Source organism: Pan troglodytes, chromosome X, assembly GCF_028858775.2.
Source record: "Pan troglodytes isolate AG18354 chromosome X, NHGRI_mPanTro3-v2.0_pri, whole genome shotgun sequence".
Taxonomy (NCBI): domain Eukaryota; kingdom Metazoa; phylum Chordata; class Mammalia; order Primates; family Hominidae; genus Pan; species Pan troglodytes.
This window is the reverse complement of record NC_072421.2, coordinates 122,413,374-122,431,298: the sequence shown is the minus strand read 5'-3', so window position 1 is coordinate 122,431,298 and position 17,925 is coordinate 122,413,374. Positions and strand designations below refer to the sequence as shown.

The 17,925-nt window shown below is 35.8% G+C and overlaps 1 protein-coding gene and 1 non-coding gene across 9 annotated transcripts in view; one reads left to right on the top strand and one right to left on the bottom strand.

The window, feature by feature from the left end:
• TENM1 (teneurin transmembrane protein 1) overlaps positions 1 to 17,925 on the top strand; it is an 824,537-nt gene that overhangs the window by 272,691 nt on the left and 533,921 nt on the right. The gene's annotated exons all lie outside the window — the stretch shown is intronic.
• On the bottom strand, positions 1,391 to 1,489 carry LOC112207240 (small nucleolar RNA U13). The gene has a single exon (XR_002941689.1). It is a non-coding gene; the product is annotated as a small nucleolar RNA U13 (small nucleolar RNA).

The following is a 17,925-nucleotide window of genomic DNA, read 5'->3' as shown; positions in this document are numbered from 1 at the left end:
AGGAGTAAAAGAAAAGAGAGGCTGTGTTCAAAGAAAGGATTCACAGTTCCAGATCTTGGAATTAAATCCTTTACCTTCTGAATATATTTTTCTCTGAAACCTTAGGCTTATTTTGCTCATTCAGAATAAAATAGAATATTTAACTTTGAAAATAGGGTTTTCACAGAAAATAAAGTGCTTCTTTAAAATGCTAATTTTTGACTCTCAGAGTATGCCCAATTTTTCCACAAATTTGTAATCCATAGTAATTCTGAGGCATAGCTTATTGGAAATTAGGATGCTAAAGCCATGTCAGAAAACTAAGCAAGTAGAGATTTACAGTAAATTATTGGAGAGACTCACATCATTACATTAGCACATGGTTTAGCTGTATTTTGACAGTGGAGAACCTGGCATAAGAGTCTCTGGGAGCACCAAGTAATATGCCTGAGGTCCCTTTCCTGCAGGTGAATTCTCTAGTGGCAGCTATCGCAATTTATGCCAGAGGCTTATTTTTATGCAGACATAATCTCTGGTAGAATTTTCGCAGCCTCTGTTGACAGAACTGACAGTGTGTATAGGCCCAGGCTACTAGGCAACACCAGCATCAGTTAGCAGTCAGCAAATATTTATTATGCCTTAACCATATGCCTAGAACCAAGTTAGAAGCAAGGAGGATATATTAGAACAGGCATAAACAATCCCCTCAGACTCTTTACAGGGCTGACATACTTAAAGTAACTAAAATAGTGACAAGGCTATATTTAATCAAATGCCACATTCGGGGGAGGGTGAGTATTTTAGGATGTTAGAAAAAGGAGAGATCAGTTAGAGCACTAGATTGGGAGAGTCTTCAGAAAAGAATTGGAACTCATCCTATAACGCATAAGACAGGTCGAATTTAAAGAGTAAGAGTGAGAAAAGGAAGGAAATCTATGCACATTGAGAACAATTCAGAGGAAGGCAAAAAACAAACAAAACATAACAAAACAAAACAAAAACACCCTGGTATTTATATAGTACAACAGGAGACCAGCTTGATTGACATGGAAGATGTTTGAAATCAATAGAAAATAAGTTAGGTCGGGCCAGAGTATCAAAGTACTTTGAAAACCAAGTCAAATGTTTTGAATACAATACATTAAGAAATGGGAGACATGTGATGATGAAAGGTGGGAGCATAGCATGGTCATTTAAGGGGCATTTTAGCACAATTAATATGGTACTGATTTACTGGACAGGTTGGAGAGGGTAGAGAAAGGTATACAAATATTACTATAGCTATCGGATAAGCACATATTTAACTTCAATTTCACCCTTCAAGGAAGTCATTCAGGCCATTCCCAACAAAATCCTAGATTCCCGTTGTTTTTTATGTTAAACATAAAAGTGTTAAAAAGATCTAAGTTCACATCAGATGGGTAATGTGCCAAAGTTGTAACAAGGTTTGAAAGAGGCACATCTCACACATAAATATGAAAACCTATTGTTTGAGTCAGTTTCCAAGGCTGAAGGGACTATATGCACTTACATCATTGGATAAAATCTCTGTGTCTCTAATTAGCTTCAATCTGTACAGATGTTCTTTAAGGAATTGCCATTCCTTTTTATTAGACCGCGCTCACAAATTTTTCCATCTAAGTTTGATGTAGTATGTTGGAAATGACTATTCTAGGAAACTTGGAATATATGAAAAATATGGAGGTTTTTTAAGAAAAAGAAAAGAAATATGTGTAAGTAAGAGGTAAAAATAAGCAAACCAAAATAATTTAGATGGATGAACCCAAACCTAGGTTGTAGCTGAAAATAGAAGGGTAAACAAGCGCCATCCCAAATAAAAACAAACTAAAGTAAGAAAATGGGCAATGCAGAGAAATCAGGACATAAACCAAGTTTCACTTGAATTATGCATACAAATTAAGACAGTTATTTCAGTTTTGATTCATTCGCTTGTGTATACACTTAGGTTTTCACCTGCCAAACTTTGTAAGTTAGTATAAAATTGATCATATTTACATCATCATCAAATGGACACTGGTTGTCAGATTTGAGGGAGGAAAATATTTTTCTTAAAATCATTGGAGATTAAGTCTCAGGAAAGCTACAGCCTCAATGAAAATCTTGTAAATATAATTGGTATTAAGATCTGTTTAATTAAATGGCATTACAAGGGAAAAGAAGGTCAAGTTTGTCTTTAGGTATTTGTCTTTTGCTTTCCTCAGTTATTTCCCTACAGTGCAATTTATTCCATTTAGACTGGTGGTGGTTCAACACTGGCTGTACCTTAGGATCCCTATGAGAACTTTCAAAAAGTCCACTGCCCAGACTCCACCCTAGATTGATCCAAGCTTTGGTATTTTCCAGAGCTCCTCGGGGGATTCTAATAGGTATGCCGAGTTGAGAAGCGCTGTATTAGATTAGCACCAGCATCTTTCTCTCTTCCCCCCTCATATAGTCCCTTAAGGCATAACACTTCTTACAAGGGACATATATTTTAGCCAGACTAAATATTTGTGTTACACTGATGATAGAAAGCTCTTGAGGGCAGGTCCTTGGTTTGTTTATTTTTCTATCACTCAGTGGGCTCTGGCCAGTAAAGTTTGTTGTATTAATACCAAGTAGAAGTATAAGAGGTAGCAGGATTAGAAATAGGGCCCAGGACAGGCTAGTTTTTATGTAAGTGGGGAGGGGAAGAAAAAATCCAGATTGTAAAATACAGAAGTCTTGGCTATAGTGGGAAGTCTTCAATAGGTCCTGTGAATATAAAATATCACCTTAGAACTATGGTTTATTGCCAGATTTTTTAGTTATCCATACTGTGACTTTAGGTAAGGTGTTTATCACCGGGTGTCTCTGATATCTCTTTAAAATGAGGAAAATAGTTCCAGTCCCATCTACCCCAAAAGATTGATGTGAGATTCAACTGACATTTGTAGTTATGAGTTCATTTTACAGTATTTTTAAGTATAATACGCCAGATATATGTAAAATTGTTGTCGTTATGATTTACAAAGGCAGTTAATAGTCTTTTTGTCAGAATGAAAAACCTAGAATAATCCACAGAGCACTGCAAGTGCCTTTAACCACCCAAGTCAGTGGAAGTGTGAGGAAGACTTCCTTTGCAAAGCTATTCAAATACCTCAAAGATTGTATTTTCTATAATCCCAAGAGATGAGTATGTCCATGTAGAACATTGCATAATTTTGACAGACTTTAATAGCGCAATGAAAATAATCATAGAGAAATAACTTGATGTGAATTCAAGTTCCAGTACAGCATTAACTTGGTTTATGAGCTTGGATAACATATACGTATATGTACTTGCATTAACTTGGTTTATGAGCTTGGATAACATATACGTATATGTACTTGCGTGTGTTTATTCATTAAAGGGAAGGAGTCAGTGTACTAAAATTTGTTAAAATCATTAATCTATCTATCCAACGTACATTAATTGAACACCTATTATGGGTCAGGCAGTATTTTTAGTGTTGGGAATACAGCAGTGAAAAGAAATAGACACATTGCTTACCATCATGTAAACTTACGTTCTAGTGGGAAGTGGAGCATAATATAATTCCAAGTCTATAGAATTGCTATTGAAAAAAATAATAAAACAGGGTAGGCACATAGACTGGTGGAAAAGGGTAAAAAGAGTGGATGTTTCATAGGTGCCAAGATCTACCATAGGCACTTCCCACACGTTACTTTTATTTATATATCTTCACAAGCATCCTATGCAACAGGTATTGTTATCTTCATTTTAAGGAGAGGGAAATTGAGGCTCAGAGAGTTTTTAAAACTTGCCTAACATTACCTAGTGGTTATGTGACAGAGTTAGAATTGCAACTTGCATCTGCCGGAGTTCAAATCCCATGTTCTTTCTACTACATGTGGCCAGCACGTAAGTGACTTAGTATACGTTTCCATATTCTTTTCTGTACAATTCCTTTCTGTTGGGCTTCATCAGAGATTTAATCTGACATCCCATGTACCCTATATGTTCCACAGATACTAACACTTTAAAAATTGAATTAGTTATTAGCATTTAAAAGTAAAAAGCTGCATATAGAAGTATTGGTTTCCAGCTTGTCTCAAAGTATTGAAAAGTCCAGCAAAATTGGGCCTGTGCTCCCATAGGGCAGAAACCAGCTGAAGCTGAGCAGCATGATCCCTCTGAGACAGAGCATGCACTCTCTGGGTTTCCACAGCCACTACTAATCCATGTTGTCATAGCTGAGCCACTTCATTCATTTATGTTATTTACCTGGCCCATGTAAATATTTGAATTTGTGACCCACTAGAACAAATACATGAAAAACCCTCTTCCAGTTCCAAAGTTTTGATTCAATGCTGAACATTCGGGCTCAGTTATAAGCCTTGTAACTATTCCTTTGACAACTTAGTTATACTTAAATGAGTTTTTTTCTTTCATTTCTTCTCCACTTTGTTTATTTTTTATGGTTTAACAACCATGCAAACAATAGCCAAAATTGCACATTAATTTCTTTACTTTTTCTATTTTAAAATATGATTCAGTGCAGCACACACAAACCTATGTATTTTTAGTCTCTATGCAGAAAAAAGTGAAACATGCTAAACATGTTAAAAGTCTCAAGCATGCATATAAACTGTAAATAGCATAATTAACAAGTAATTCATAATGGCAGTTAAATTCTGCCAATGTGGAATCATGCAAGCCAGTTTAGAAGTCCATGTTTTAGTTAAGTCTATAATTCACCATAGCCTTTAAAATCCAAGTAATTTATTAACCTAATATAGGTTAGAAGAGAAAACCCAGTCATAATATTGAAGTGAATATAGGGAAAGATGCCTCTCATGAAAATCATTCAAAGTATAATTATTCTTAAGCACAACATTATTAAAATGTATTTCTATAATATAAAAGTTTTTATTAGTATTCTGTGATATAAGGTACCCTATGCAGCATTATGTTAAATTCAGTCTCCATATTTATAAGTTTTATAGAGTTTATTTTATAGCAGTAAACAATGGGATCTCTGCTAGACTCAGAGTGAATTACAGTTGCCTAGTGGTGTGGGTACAAGTTGATTTGTCAGCTCACAGGCCCAATTATCTGTTCTTGTGGTTGCCCTAGAGCGGCCCTGAGGCACAATAGCCTCTATGGCCAGGATATCTAGCTTGTTCGGTGGTTCATACACTGTTAGTACATGTTTGATTTCATGCAGGTGGAGTAGGAGCCCACTTCGATAGTGCACAGTGAAGTATGGCATGAAGACTCCTTCCTCGTCCAGCCACAAATGTCTTCCTGTATAGCCTGCCACAATGCCTGAAATTTCCAGCCTCAAATAGTCATTTCTTTGGTTAAATTTTCATCCCTGTCCGGAAAACAAAACCACTTCAAAAAGGTTAAGCCATTGTCCCACATATAAATAGTGTTGGCTTCATTAACACTATGAAATTGTTCATTGGTTTGCATAACAAAATGTCATGGTCCCTGGGAGAACAGGTAACGCAGAGCAGGTAACTCTTAAGGACGGAAATAGGAAAGTTTGGTCTAAATATAAGATATTTGCCAGGAAGGTCATGCCTAGCACAAAGCTCTGTGGTAGAGAGCCTTGAACAGTACATACTTGGTTGGGGGCAGGGTGTTAGAGATAAAGGAAAGAAACGTTAGAAAAGAGAAGGTGAAAGTGAAATAAGGTTAAATTTGACATAGTTCCTGCCACCCTCTTCCTAGGTCCAATCCTCATGTTATCTGTTGCTTATAAATTTAAAAGACAGTTAGACTTCAGATAGTATGAATGCTTGAGAAATGGGGCATTATAACTGAAAGATTTGTTAGTTTAGATTGAAATGTATTATAAAATAAAAGTACCAGTAAATTTGCAGATTTCTAAGAAGGGGTTTGATAAGGGACAAAAAGTCAATTCGAAAATTAAACAAGGAAATGGAAAGAAGAATAAACAATGTAAGAATATTAATTCATTTAATTTTTTAATTGACTTTTCCCCATTATCCATCCACTGTCCACAGTAATTTGGAAACAAACTGTTATTTACATTTTATAATATTGCATTAGTTTTCTATTGCCACTATAACAACTTACCATAAACTTAGTGGCTTAAAACAACACAAATGTGTTATCTTACAGTTCTGGATAGTCAGAAGTATGAAATGAGTCTCACCAGGCTAAAATCAAGATATCAGCAAGGCTCTATTCCTTTCTGAAAGCTCTAGGAGAAAACCTGTTTTTCTTGCATTTTCCAGCTTCTAGAGGCTGCTCATATTCTTTGGCTCATGATCTCTTCCTCCATCTTCAAAGCCAGCGATTTCATGTCTATTTGATCCATCTTCCCCATCATACATTCTCTGATACTTCTGCCTCACTCGTCTACTTTTAAGGACCCTTGTGAGTACATTGGGTATACTTAGATAATCCAGAATAGTCTCCCTATCTTAATGTCAACGGATTATTAACTTTAATTTCATCTGCAACCTTCATTTCCCTTTGCCATGTAACCTAACATATTTATATGTTGTGGGTATTAGAATATGGATGTCTTTAGGCATTATTCTGCCTACCACAAAGATAATAAACATACATTGTTATACTATGATTAAGACATTGTGTTTGTTACAATAATGGAAATGGGTTGACAAATTTTATTCCCAGACAAAACCACTCAGATTTACGCATTTTAGCTAAGTACATATATAAGTGACAAACATTAAACAAAATGATGAAACTGTTTCAAAATAAAGGAACAGATGAAGATATGCCAGGGAATTTTCAATAAGGAGAGGATAGGGCAAGGATGTCAATATCAGATTAAGTGGAATTTAAGGCCAAAAGCATTAAAATAGAACCTAGAGGGATTCATTCCATAAACAAATATTTATTAGATGTAACTGTATGGAATGATATGTGAAGCATTTGATAAAACTGCAGTTACAGTTGTGAAATACAGATTTCTCAGAATTTGAAAAGTAGGCAAAAAATAATACCAAGGATTTGAATAATCTAATTATGAAGCTTGACCTAATATTTTGTCAAATAAATAGAATTAGATACTCTAATGCCAAAAACAAAACCACATTTGTATTTTATGCCCCTGGACCATTTACAAAATTTATCATGTACTTTGCCACAAGGAAAACCTTAATAAATTCTCAAGTGGAAAACTGGCAGGTAGCATCCTCTGACAAGAATTCTGTAAAGCTAGAAATCAACAATTCAAAGACCAGAAAAGGTAAACAGGAAAAAACTTAGAAGAACCATAAAATACTTTATGTAAGTAATTTTTGGATCAAAGAGAAAATCAAAAGAAAATTTTAAAATTATTTAAAAATGAACAAAAATTATATTACTTCCTAAATAATCTAGGAATGTGGCTAAAAACATGAGAGCTGCAAGTAAAAAATATATGTGGGATTTTCAAGACTTTGCACAAAATATACATTTAAATTAAAATTTATTATTTCTTTAAATTCATTTAACGCTATAAATTTTCCTTATAGCATTAACTGAATTTAAAGAAATATTGAAAAAAATCTTTCAACTCAGGAACAGAAAAAGAATATATAGATATATATTTCACATAAAAGTATCTGTACAAAAGTAATAAAAATATAAGCTAAAATAATTACAAAATTTCAATGTGCAATTAACAAAGCCAAAAGCTGGTCTGCGAAAATATGTATAAAAGAGGCATACTTTGTTCTACACTGAAAAATACACTGATATACTTCCTAAATCTCAAGGATAAAGAGAAAATCTTTCAGGCTTTTTGGCAGAAAAACTGAATCATCTACAAAGAAAAAAATGGTTTTCTCATCTATATCGTGGAAGCTAGAAGACAGTGGAATAGCATCTAGAAATTTCTAAGAGAAAAAGACTGCAAACCAAGTAACTTACCGTCCAGTCAAGGTATCATTCATCCACTTGGGTCAGAGAAAGATGTTTGAGGACATGTAAGAATTCAACAAGTATATCACTCTCATACACCAGTGAAAAAATATTTGAGAAAAAACTCAAACTAAATAATAAATGAATCGGAATGGAGACTTCAAGATGAGAGAAGAAACAATGATGGGCAATGAACCTGGCTCTCTGGAAAAGTAATTAAATCTAAATGGAAAGGCAGATTGACTTAAATATCTAAAATAGTATCATTTCAACGTGTAATCAATATAAAAAGTATTAATGAAATACTTTGCATTCTTCTTTTGTGCTAAGTCTTAAAAATCCCACATGTATTTTGTACTTGCAGTAGATCTCAGTTCAGACTAGCCACATTTCAAGTGTACAATAGTCACATGTGGCTAGTGGCTACCATATGGACAGCACAAGCGTCTAAATAAATATACTAAACTATCCCAACAAAACACAGGAGTGGGAGTGAGAAGAAGGGAGGACTAACAAGACCCAGAAGATCTCATGGGGTTAGGAAGAGAAGTGAGAAAGATTATAAAAGTGACATTGTAGGGTTAACAATGACAACAAAAGGAAGCAACTTGGATGTCCAGCAATAGGGCATTAGTTAAATAATTAATGGTACATTTATAACATATAACATTTAATATTTCCAGATTTTGAAACAATGAGTTAGATAGAAGCATATTCTATCTTAAGGAAACATGCATGTTATATTGTTATATAAAACAAACAAGTATAGTATAATACATAAAATACCCAATTTTCATAAAAATAAATGGAAGGTTTTTTAATGTGTCTGTTTGTATATATTTTTATGGGTCTAGAGAAAGGTATGGAAAGACCTTCACTCTACAATGAGTATCAGTTGCCTTGTGACAAGATTGGAGAAGTTAGATAGGGAGTTATTTATTAATTTTGTCTTTATGAACAACTGTATTATTTTAATTGTAATAATGAGAATTTGGGGGGGGTAATTTCTAAAACATCTTATACAGTATAAATAAGAATGATAAAGAGAAATAAGCAGCAATAGCTCTTGATTTGTGGAAGGGACTTGACCTCTGTTCATAAAGTCAGACAAAGCCTGAGTTGATAGCATTATTTGGTCATTAAAAGAGGGGCGTGAGATTTAGGGGAAACTAGAGGTAAGGTCTTTAAAAAAAAAAAAAAACTCTTGTTATATAAAGGGACTTCCTAAGTGAAGCATGAAACCCAGAACCCATAAAGGAAAAAAAAATGACAGATTTGATAACGTAAAAATTGAATGCCCATAAACAACAGTAAGGGGGGATGGGAAAACAATAGGTTGGGAGATAATATCTGGTACATACAAAATGCAATGTATATGGATAGCACATTCCATATAAAAATGAAAGAATTACACAATACCAATAAATATATGAAATGATGTTCAAATTAATAGAAAGTAAGTATAAATATATATAAATAAAAATGAAGTAACTTTTTCACCTAATTTGGCAAAAGGAAAAAGAAAATGATTCAAATATTTACTGTAAGGGTATGAGGAAGCTGGAACTGTGGGGGGAAATATGAACTAGAACAATTTTTTATGAGAATCTAAGAAAATTCAAAAAGCACATGCATTGTGACCCAGCAATCAGACTTTCAGGAATTTATCTTACAGAAAGAATAAAGCAAGAGTGCAGAAAGGTGTATATGCAAGGATGGCCATTGAACATTGCTTATAATAGTAAATACTTGGAAATAAGCTAAATGTGTGGTTCTGGTCAAATAAATTATAGTAGCCTCAGACAAAGAAATTCCTTGCAAATATGAAAAAAAATTAAGTAGATCTACGTATTCTAACACAGGAAAGATATCCATGACATATTATTGAGAGGAAAATTGCAAAACATTACATATAACATTATCTCAGTCTGGTAAAAACACAAAAAAGTGTTTGTGCTTATGTGTTTATGTATTTATGTGTTTTCTGCATTTTTCAAACAATAAATAAAAACAATGAAAGTATAGTAACCTTTCAGTCAGCATGATGTTTAGGGAATGAGGAATTTTCATTAATCCGTATTTTTTTTGTTGATTCAGAATTAATCATATATTTTTAAATTCCCATCTTTAATTGTTGAAAATCTTTCTAAAATGACTCCTTTTCTACCCCAGTGTGACATCGAGGAAGCATTTTTGAACCTTCATTCTATGACTGATCATCTTTAGTGACTTATGTTCATTATTTTGAGTATCGGTTCTTTTTGCCTGAAGCCCTAATAATAATGACAATTGCTACATTTATAGAGCCAGGATTCAAACCCAGTTCTCTGATGCCAAGTTCTTTTCAGTACAGAAAAACCCCTGGTAGCTACCCTCATTGATTAAATCCCTGAAATGATGTGTTTGCTTTTCATTCACTTTTATTTTCTTACAGTAGAAAGCTAGAGGGAAAAAAGTCATTTGGTTGAAATTTTTGGTTTGAGTTTCAATAATTAAAGTTTTATGTATTCACCATGTAGTTTAAGAAATAGAGCATTACTAATTACCTTTTTGCCTCTGCTGTGTGCTCTTTTCAGATCCCAGCCCTCTTCCCTCACTTCCCTACTAGATGACTGTCATCCTGAAATGTGTTTATCATTCCCTTGCTTTTCCTTATAGTTTTGCCATGTATGTATGCATCCCTAAAAATATGTTTTTCAGTTTCATATGTTTACAAATTTCTTAAATATAATCATATTGTGTTTCTATGAATTGCTTTTTGTGCTCAATGTTACATTACTGACATGCATCCATGTTAATGTACATAGCTCATTTATTTTCAAGGTTATATAATATTCCATTGTGTGACTGAACCATAATTTATTTATCCTGTAGTCTTTTTTGTAGACTATCATGGCACAGCTTTCAATTGATCGTAATATCACAGATATCACAATCTGCCAAGAACCTACATGGCCATTGTGATCTGTCTGTTCAGTGTTGTAGCGAAATAAACAGACAAATCAGAGTACCACTATAAGGCATTCAATGAGTATCAAATAAAAGTTTGAATAGGGCACTGTGAGACTATGGAGAGGGCCAGGTTAACTTTGGCTAAAGCAAGGCTTAGAAAAGAGATAATTTGAAGTAAGCCTTGAAAAACTGTTACAACTTTCAAGAGGTAGATATGGGGAAGTATGGCTTTCTATGCAAAGAATCACTGGAGCTGCAAAATGGGAACATAGGACAATGTTCAGACAATGTTTAGCATAGATGTGGCTGGAGTGTAGGTACCTGAAGGTCTGGCTTACCCAGTCTAAATGGGAACAGATCTGTAATCAAATCCTAGCTCCATTTTTAAAAAAATTGCCAATACTACTTAACATGGCAGGTTACTTGACTTGACCTTGTTCTCTCATCTGTAAAGTGAATAATGCCTACCTCTCTGAGTCATTGTGATGACTGTATCTTTAAGTGCGAAATATATGGATAGGTCTTCGCACAGTGTCTGGCACAAAGTAGGCACTTTCTGAATGTCAGTTCCCTTCTCTTATTTAACATTGACTTGAATAAGGCCTCTTTCACTTTTGTTTCTCAAGGAATTGAATGGGTAGGGCAATGAATAGTATTTTTTTTTTTTTTTTGTAATTTCTCTTCAGGCTCAGAGCCTCACCATGACATTCCTTTGCTTCTGTTAGAAAACTGGTTACTATCTGGCTCAAATTTTCAGCATCGGCTGGGCGCGATGGCTCATGCCTGTAATCCCAACAGTTTGGGAGGCCAAGGCAGGTGGATCACCTGAGGTCAGGAGTTCAGTACCAGCCTGGCCAGCATGGTGAAACCCATCCCTATTAAAAATACAAAAGTTAGCCAGACGTGGTGGCACGCGCCTGTAGTCCCAGCTACTCTGGAGGCTGAAGCTGGAGAATCACTTGAACCTGGGAGGCGGAGATTGCAATGAGCCGAGATCATGCCACTGCACTCTAGCCTGGGTGACAGAGCCAGACACCAACTCAAAAAAAAAAAAAAATTCAGTATCTTCTTTGTGTTGTCTCCCTCTAATTCCTACTTGCAAATATCAATTCCTGTACTCCAGAAATAGCCCAAGCTAGGATATGAAGCTCAGGCCAGGGAGTCTGGGTAGAAAAAGGAAGAATGTAGAGAAGGTTTCTGTTTGTTTAACCTGAGCTAAGAAACCAGCATCAAAAACAGAGCTTCAAATTGAGTCCACATCTTATGAGCTAGATGTTCCCTTTCTATTTCATTTCTAGGGACAAAGCTGATGTCAGAGCGTAGAGAATTCTAAGCCTATAGATTACCTGGCTATCATGGAAGAGTGATGAGCAAATAATAGTCAAGTGGCTTTATTTCATTTGATAAAGGTGAGAAAAGCAAATAACCCAGTGAATATACTAGGAAGGAGCAGAAATTTGCACAGAAAATGAATGAATTAGACAGGGGTGTTCAGAGTCAAATTATATCAGGAGGCAGCAAAAAAGGGAATGACCAGCTAGCAGAGCAAGCACATAAACAAGGCATATTGTAGTTGAAGAGATGAGAAGATTAAAAATCTATAGGAGGAATTTATCACAACTCAATTCAGTTCAATAGATAATTATCAAGCACTGATTGTGCACCAGGCTTTCTTTGGTCCTGTGGTTGTGGAGGTGATATAGTGAAGGACAGTTTAAAATCCAAGTCAAAAAATGAGAACCAGGAAGTCTATGTGGGGTTAAGGAATGAGCTACAAACATTCATTAGCAGAGACCTGATCCTGAAGATACTTTGCTAATTCATCTCCAGGCCACCACTTCTGATATTTGTATTAGTCAGAACTCCGACAGTGAATGGTGGTAGCCCAACTCCAACTAGCTTAAGAGAAAAAAAAAGTTTTTTTGGCTCAAGTAACCAAATAACAAGGTGGAACATGGTCTTAGGAAAAACTGGAACACAGGTTGGAGTCATGGACTGGAAAACTGTCAAGACTCCCTTGTATTCCTACCTCTCTCTGCAGGCCAACTTTATTATGTACAAGATGGACAGCTGGCTACTGCTGACTGCTCCGGGCTGTCAACCTTACAGCCTAGCTAACTAAAAGGAAAGAGATCCTCTTCTGCCTGCTTTCAGTAAACATTTAAAAAATTAAGAAAACCTGAAAATGAACCTGGATTGGACTAGCTTATTTCCCATATCAATATCTGGACTAATCAGTGGGGACAGGGAGGAGGTGTCTTGGTCCATTCTTGGTTTGTTTTATGCTGCTCCAAAAGAATACCATAGACTGGATAATTTATAATGAACAGAAATTTATTGGCTCACGGTTCTGAAGGTTGGGGAGTCCAGTGGCTAGAGCTGTCTTTTTGTGTCATCACATGGCAGAAGGGCAAAGATGAGGAGTGGAAAGGTAGAGAGAAAGAGAGAGAGAGAGAGAGAGAGAGAAAGGGGGTGAACTCGCCACTTTATAATGAGCCTATTCCTGTGGTAACAAATTAACAAACCCATTCCCACAATAATGGCATTAATCCAGTCATGAGGGTGAAGCCCTCATCATGACCCAATCATGTTTTAAAGGTCCTACTTTTTAATACTGTTACAATGGCAATTAAATTTCAACATGAGAACTGCCTATAATCACAGCACTTTGGGAGGCCCAGGCAGGAAGATTACTTTAATCCAGGAGTTTGAGACCAGCCTGGAAAACAAAGTGAGACCCCCATCTCTACAAAAATCTTTTAAAAAATTTAGTTGGGCATAGTGATGTACACCTGTGGTCCCAGCTACAAGGAAGACTGAGTTGGGAGAATCACTTGAACCCAGGAGGTCGAGGTTACAGTGAGCTATGATGATACTACTGCACTACAGCCTGAGTGACAGGACAAGACCAGATCTCAAAAAGAAAAAAAAATTCAGTATGAGTTTTGGAGGGGTAAACATTCAAACCATAGCAGGTGGGAAATATGATTGGCCCAGACTGGATCAGGTGTCCACCCCTTAAACAATTATAATTGTGGCAAAGACTGCAATACAAAGGTAGGAGCTTTTCAGATCACAAGTCTAAAATGGGGGTAAAACAATGGTTTTTTTTCAAAAAGGTGAGATTGCAGTATGTAGATGGTCACTGGGGGAATCACTGTAAGCCAAACATTCCACCCTGTGGCAGTTCTGTTGGGTAGGAGTCTCTCCAAACATGAATGGTCTAGAGATGCTGAAAGTAGGGACATGTATTTGGAAGCACCAGGCTAAAATGGAGAATACATGTGCAGTTGGGATAGCAGCAGATTTTTGACAGGCAGTTCTGAACCACCTCAAGCCTTTGGTTGTTCTCTGTTGCCTGTAGAATAAATCCTGAAATGCTTATTAAGTCCTTCAAAATCTTTTTTCCAGTATTTTCTCCCTTTTTTCCATCTGTATGAACCCTTTAAACCAGCCAGACTTGAATATTTACTGAGCAAAGCATTCCGTGCTGAAGCTACACTCATGCAATCATCAGTCCTCCAGATATGGAATCATCATTCTTTATGTTGTGTTTCTACTATCATCCTTGCTTAGAATGCTTTTGAGATACACTGCTATATTCACCAAATATTTATTTATGCTTCTATGTGTGCAAAGTTTTTTGGATACTGGTTATACAATGATGAACAAGACAGACATGGTCCCTGCCCTCAGAGAATTTACTTTTTTTCTTTTTGAGACAAAGTCTCACTCTGTCACATAGGCTAGAGTGCAGTTGGTGCGATATTGGCTCACTACAGCCTCTGCCTCCTGGGTTCCAGCGATTCTCCTGCCTCAGCCTCCCGGGTAGCTGGGATTACGGGCATGCACCACTATGCCTGGCTAATTTTTGTAACTTTAGTAGAGACAGGGTTTCACCATGTTGGCCAGGCTGGTCTCAAACTCCTAACCTCAGGTGATCCGCCTGCCTCAGCCTTCCAAAGTGTTAGGATTACAGGCGTGAGCCACCACATCCAGCCGAGAATTTACATTTTAGTAGGAGTAGAGAGTTTTTATGTAATTATAAAACTGATCCTAAAATTATGATGTGATAACTGTGATAAGTACTCCAGAGAAAGAAGGACCTAATCTGGTCTGGAGGGTCAAGGAAGTGAGGTGAAATCAAATATAAGAAAGAATTAACCAAATGAAGAGATGGAAAGGGGCAGGAAGGAGAAGAGGAACAACATGCACAAATGTCATGAGGTGAAAAGTAGGATGGCGTATTTGAGAAACTGGAAGAAGTACGTGTTGCAGAAGCAAGAGAGTGAGTGGCCAGAGAAGTAGACAGGGAACCAAATAACATAAGACTTTGTAAAGCATGTTAAAGATTTTGGTATTTATCCTAAATGTAATGGGAATATACTGAAGGGAGGTGATGTGATTAGTTTTTAGCATTCTGTCTGGTAGCATTGCAAACAATAGATTAGAGGGTAACAAGATTGGATGGAAGGGTACCAGTTAGGTCATTGCAGTCATCTAGGCCAGAGATTATTGAATGTGAAAATGGAAAAAACTGTATTGGCTCAAGATATAATTAGAAGATAAAAATGATGGTATGGGGGATGCCTAGGTTTCTTGCCTGTGCAAATGAATGGATGATACTTATATTCACAAAAAGGCAATGGTAAAGGAGGATCAATTTGAAGGCAGTGATAATAAAGTTAGCTGTGGACATTTTTAAAAATGTAAGGCGTCTTTTAAATATCTATATGACAAATGAATAGTTGGATATACAACCTGGACAACAGTACTGGAGTCTAAACTCTACCCTCTTTCATTCAAGCCTTACCCATTCATCAAATCCTAGCTTAATCTACCAACTCCACAAGAGTCACTGACCCATTTTTCTCATTCTATTCTTCCTCTCCTCTGTGCCCTCTCCTAGTGTTTATTGCCTGAACCAATCATTAGGTTCCAGTTATATACTCTACAATATATATGGGGATATATCTTGTTTCCATTACCAGACATTAAGTTTGTTGAAATTAGAGATCCATATTAGATTACATTATACCTCCTTACCACCAGCAGATATACATGTAGTAAGAGATCATTTTACCTGTAACGAAGTGAATGCATAGCCTTTCTGCCACTAAAGCAATATTAGAAGCAAAAGGTGTTAAATACAAACAAAATTGGATTTGAATTTTGACTTCACCTCTTACTAGGAATGGTGACCATGGTCAAGTATTTTAACCCTTCAGAGTCAGTTTCCTTGCTTATCAATACAAGATAATAATACATGACTCAGGAAGCTATTGTTCAGTATTAAATGCAGAATGTATGTAAAGTGTATAGCACAGTGTTTGCCACAGGACAAGCACTAGAATAACCATTATTTGTTGTTGCTGTTATGACTATTATTAATTTTGTGGAGATCAAAAAATACCATAATTACATATGACAAGCAGTGGCTATGGTGAGGTGACAAGTTAGTCAATACAAAAATTGGTATAAGCATATGCCTGTTTCTCCATACTTTATAGTATAGTAAGATTTTCCATTATTCTCTACTTCAGAAAGCAGTCATAATTTTGTTGTCTTTATTTTTGGCTGGAGGTTGGCCTCTGGTTTTATAGAATATTCCACTGGAGCCAGTCTCTTGTGTTACATAAAGCATAAATTAAGGTATGGCTAAATTCACAATGTGAGAATTGTGTGCACATGTGTATATATGTATAGACCTATGTACCTATTAATCATTTTTATCAAGAAGGCCCATTGCTCACGGTGTGTACCATATATTGGTCATTATGTTGCTGGCAAGCAAAAAGAAATCACCCACTTAACAGGAGAGAAACACATTAACTCTTCAAACTAGTAGGGGGTGCTTTTACTAAATTACCTCCTCCAGTTGCTTTAATGGTACCCTAGTCTCCACACACTAATGCATGTCTGAGCAGTAAGTAGTTTTCTGTCACCTTACTAGGAGAACTAGGATATTTCTTTTTTAATATGAAGAGCTTGGGGAGAGGGTGTGGAAGTTCGTTTTTTTCTTTATATTTGTAAAATATTTATTTATGGAATCACTATGGGAACGTATATAAATGTATAGTAGATATAAATTGCTACTTCTATTTATAAAAATCCAGTATCTCTTTTAAGTCAATGGTATTAGTAAGAAAAAAATTATGATCAATGTTTTTCCAACTTTTACATTCCAGTGCATCCAATTTTATATTTTTTTACTAATTCTTAATGGAAAGAGGTTCTTATTGAAAGGTACCCTTGGAATCTAGTGATATTTTTAATATACCAGTAGATGATATATATTTTAGTTTTATATATGAATAATTATAATTCAAAATGGACTTTCCAGTTAGCTTTCTTTTCACACCTCTCCTAAGGCCCATTTGAATTTTATGTAGTTTAAGAAATAAAACTGATTTCCTAGATGAATGAAAGTTGTCTTTTTATAATTTTAGCCCAATGCTAAAATCAAACTGTTCGCAAGTGGACTGTTTTTAAATAACCCTACCCAGATTTGGAATTTTCAGAGCAAATACTATTTGGCATTTATATAGCACACCCTTTCAAGACTGGACTTTTATTTATTGATTATACGTCATGAAGTGGAACAGTGTTATAATTTTATAGCTACACTGTAGAGTAATTCAATTTTTCTTCCCCCAACCCCACCCCAGCTCCCCATCTCTGAAGTGCATGGTGATTATGGCGTTGCAGGTAGGCTCTGGGTTGACTAGAAGAGCTCTTCCCCCCAACAAAATAAAACTCTCTCCCCAACCCTTTCTCCATCCCTCTTTCTTGCTCCCTCTCTCCTTATCCCCTCTCTCAGGATATTGAGTTTCCAAGTATTTAGCCAAAAATATTTTGGGAAGAAAAGTGAACACACAGAACAGGGACAAATGTGGCATATCTCAGCATAGTCTCCCAGGGTCCTCAACTTCCCTCAAATGGAGGATAATGTACAGAGAAGCCATTGACATGATTTTCACCTAGTAGATTTCAGTTCGATGGAAGAAGCTAAATTCCTACTTGTCACTGCTTTCATATACTCAATTTTGCTGACCCTCTGGAGGAACCTGAGTTAATACCGAGATGAAATGCATAGACAATAA